Source organism: Nannospalax galili, unplaced genomic scaffold, assembly GCF_000622305.1.
Source record: "Nannospalax galili isolate Female #2095 unplaced genomic scaffold, S.galili_v1.0 scaffold1920, whole genome shotgun sequence".
Lineage (NCBI taxonomy): Eukaryota > Metazoa > Chordata > Mammalia > Rodentia > Spalacidae > Nannospalax > Nannospalax galili.
The window spans coordinates 111,443-115,752 of record NW_008345683.1 but is presented as its reverse complement, the minus strand read 5'-3'; the positions used below and the strand labels follow the sequence as shown (position 1 = coordinate 115,752).

Genomic DNA, 4,310 nt, shown 5'->3' with positions numbered 1-4,310 from the left:
GCCACAGAGGTCAGAAGAGAGTGTCAGACTCCCCTGGAACTGGAGTTAAGGACGGTTTGTAGCTGCCATGTGGGTGGTGGGAATCAAACCCGGGCTTAATATGTATTTTATTTATTATTTTTATTTTATGTGTATGAGTGTATTGCCTGTATGTAAGTGTACCTGTGTTGGGCAATGCCCAGGGAGATCAGAAGAGGGCATTGGATCCCCCGGAACTGGAGCTACAGATGGACACTTGGTAGCCACTGAACCTGGAATTGAACCTGGGTCCCCTGCAAAAGCAGTCAGTGCTCTTAACGGCTGAGACATCTCCTCAGTTCCAAAAGCCACACTCCTATGATGAGAGGAAACAAATCCAAACTGAGAGCTAGACAACAAAATACCTGATCTGTGTTCCTCAAGACTACCTAAGTCGTCAAAGACAAAAGTCTGTGAAACCAGGCCCGGAGCACTGGCTGCTCTTGCAGAGGACTGGGGTTCAGTTCCCAGTACACATATGGCAAATAACCACCATCCACAACTGTAGTTCTGGGGATGGGACACCCTCTTCTAGCCTCCACAGGCATTGCATGCATTTACATGTAGGCAAAACATTCACACACATAAAATAAAAATAAAAATAAACAAGGCCGCCAGTGAGGCTGTGAGGGCTGGGTCTTTCGCAGCCGCCACTGCCGCCAGCCAGGCATGGTGTTGGGTGCCGGTCCCGCCTCGCCTGACTCGGGGTGCCCAGAGGAAAGGTGGCAGTAATGCTAACGCTGGCAAGCAAACTGAAGCGGGTTGACGGTCTTAAAGGCTCCCGGACATCAGCTTCCGCATCTGACTACTCGGAGGGTCTCTGTGAGAGACAAGTTACTTACTAAAGGTACTTGTAAAGTACATTTTCCTGATCCAAACAAGCTTCACTGTTTTCAGCTAACTGTAAGCCCAGATGAGGGTTACTACCAAGATGGATAATTTCAGTTTGAAACTGAAGTTCCTGATGCTTACAACATGGTGCCTCCCAAGGTGAAATCCTTGACTAAAATCTGGCACCCCCAACATCACAGAAGCAGGAGAAATATGTCTAAGTTTACTAAGAGAACATTCAATCGATGGCACTGGCTGGACTCCCACTAGAACATTAAAGGATGTTGTTTGGGGATTAAACTATTTACTGACCTTCTGAATTTTGATGATCCACTAACTATTGAGGCTGCAGAACGTCATCTGTGAGAAAAGGAGGACTTCCAGAACAAAGTGGAGGACTACATCAAACGCTATGCCAGATGATAAGAGGAGACAGGTGATCACAGGCCTGTGGACTGTGTCACAGTTGTGTCTGATGTGAAACAGCACAAGGTAGTCCTCCTCCCCATCCTCACACTCCTTGTCAGCCCTTTGGGATTGTCCCAGTCCTGTGACCATGTTGTCCTGAAGAATATCATTCTTTTGGCTGCCCACTGTAGGTGGTGAACGCAACACAATACAGCAAGAAAGTATGTCTGGGCCTTGAAAGAGTTGTCTGCTTCCCTTAACATGTTTACTCGAAACTCTGCTGTCTAGGCTGTCGGTAAATTTCTCTAAAGTTGTAATGAACTCGTCATTGAGGCTAGCACTTACTTCCTTTTTCCCCAACAATATCTGTGTGCTACACAGGTGATGTACTGACACGTTCCGTGTGACTGGCAGATTGCAATAGGAAACCCTCTGTGAACTGTGATTGGATGCACATCCTCTTAGCTTCTTCCACACTGTTGGCCCTGTCCAGATGTGAAGCTTCCCAGAATGCATAGTCATTCACTGTAGATCTCACTGAAATGCATATTTTATTTAATGTAAATATATTTTGGAACAGAAATAAATAAATAAATAAAATAAAATTTAAAAAGAAGTCTGAGAAACTATCAAACTCTAGAATGGCCTGAGACATGATGATTAAATAGAATGTGATATCTAGGGGTTGACCCTAAAACCTTCACAGACCATAACAAACACTGACATTAATTAGTAAAGGCTCTAAGACTGAATACAATATGTGCTTTAGCTAGTCTATTAATATTAGTGCATAATTATAACAAATATATCATTGTTAACTGTTAAATGGAGCAGGGCACTATGATACTCTGTTATCAATGCATCTTCAGGCAACCTTATCATTTTTTTTCAGCTAAAGCTTGATGATATGAACTAAGGATGCTTAGGAGCATGACTGGCACCACCTCAGCCTTTCAACATGGTCTCCAACAACTTCAGCTATGCTTTCCCTTAAATGTGCCTGCCATCTTTCCCTTTCAAATCAGGTCATTAAGCTGATCATAGGAATGCATTCCTTAACTGGGCATATTAGCTATTTTTCCATCACTATTACCAGATTACCTGCCATTGACAACTTTAAGAGGGGATGATTTATTTTGGTCCCTGGTTTCAAAAGATTCAGCCTGTTGTGGTGAAGCATCCCATGGCCAAGTAGCTAAGCCATATCATGGTAGACCAGGAAGCAGAAAGTGAGATGGGAGGGAGATGTGGGTGCACAAACTTGACTCAATAGGCCTTATTATATATGACAGAATATATGAAACCCAGTGGATGTCTATGGGAGGGCATGGATGGTGGTGGGGGTATAAGATGATTAAGATGTTTTGTTTGAAGTGCATAATAATTTAATAAAAAATAAAAATAGAAAAAAAATGTAAGCGATTCCCTGCAGGCTATACTCCCAATCCCTTTACATGAAATATTTAGGAAAGTAGTAGTCAGGATGTATGACCTGAAATGGGTCATAAGTGATTATACAATCCAGAAAATTAGAGAAACCAGACTGTCCTGCAACATGAAGGACAACTTGAAAGTAACTACGGGAATGAGTATGATCCTGACTTCTTTAAGAAGAGAAAAATAAAACCTATGATTCATGTTAGCTAAATAAGGTGAACATCCCAAACCATTTTAAACTCAATACAGATGAACAGAAATGTTACTAGTCTTTCCTAAAAGAGAAGCAAGAAGCAAGGAAGTGTCTGGGAGGATAGCCTGGAGGGTAAGAATGAGATGTGCGACACCGAGGCCATTAGGAAGGAGCTGGACTGAAGTCCTGGAAATGGAAAGGAACGGATGCCTTACATAATTCAAATGGAAATCCTTATGATTTAGTGGATTTCTGAAGGCAAATGTCAGGTAGGCTGGTAGTGCTTGCTTTAAGTCTGTGCAATGCACACAGAGTGTACGTTACATCACTCAACTTGTACAATCATTGACTAATACATTTGAAACAAATTGTGGCAGAAAGAAAGATAGGATGGATTGCTTCGTTCTAAGTAAAACAGTGCACTCAGCCACATTCCCTGGAGAATCTCAGAAGTGAGCAGTATGCTAAGGCAGTGAAAATGATTGTGAGTCATCACTTATTTCCTAGAAACATCCAAATGAACTGCTTTGAGACGTGTCAGAAATGAAGTCTTCCCTCACTCACTCTGGTTCATGTATAAAGTTTATTGCAAACATGTAAAGTACAATGGCTCGTAATTATGTCTTTTCTGGAACTGAGTAAAGCTAACAGAGAGCGGTATGACCTCAGTCAGTCTGCGTGCCTACTCTGTAAACTAAGAAAGGATTGTGCAAAACGCAGACTCCCAGCGGTCACAGCAGAAGTGTACTGAGCACAGCGTACCACCTTGACTTGACCACAGTGAACCGCTATGGCCTGAGCCCATGAACTGCTGTTGCCTCCACCATCCTTCATGGCATTTAACTTAAGTTTTCCTTATGTGCAGCATTACGTGCTCAATTCTCTCATTGTCCCCAGAAATCACCTTGAAGATGAACTCAAGGCAAGGCTTACATTGCCTTGTTTATAAAGAAACAGATAATAAGTAACTATCTGGAATATTATTTCTGAACTTCTCAATTCAGACAGTGTTATACAAATAAGAAAGCTTTTTATTTAGTTTTATTAGATTGAAAACAGTGGTGTCTTATGGAAAAATTAGATCAAGGTGTATTATTGCTTAATCAAGAAACTTGAAATACAATAATTTGAATATTCGTACATGCATATGTGAATACACCACACACACACACACACACACACACACACACACAGTTTGAGAATTTGTAATCCAAAATGCTCCAAACCTCAAAACCTGTTGAGTGTTGATAGGATGTGATGCTATTGGTGAAAAATTCTATGATTGATCTCATGTAAAACACAAGTACACTGGGGCTGGAGAGATGGCTCAGTGATTAAGAGTATTTGCTGGATCCAGATTGAGCTCCCAGCACCCATATGGTAGTTAACAACCATCTGTATCTCCAGTTATAGGGTTTCTGAA

The 4,310-nt window shown here is 41.7% G+C and overlaps 1 pseudogene; it reads left to right on the top strand.

Moving 5' to 3' along the window:
• Positions 1-749: 749 nt before the first annotated feature.
• LOC103741040 lies at positions 750-1,272 on the top strand (annotated as a pseudogene).
• Positions 1,273-4,310: the final 3,038 nt, after the last annotated feature.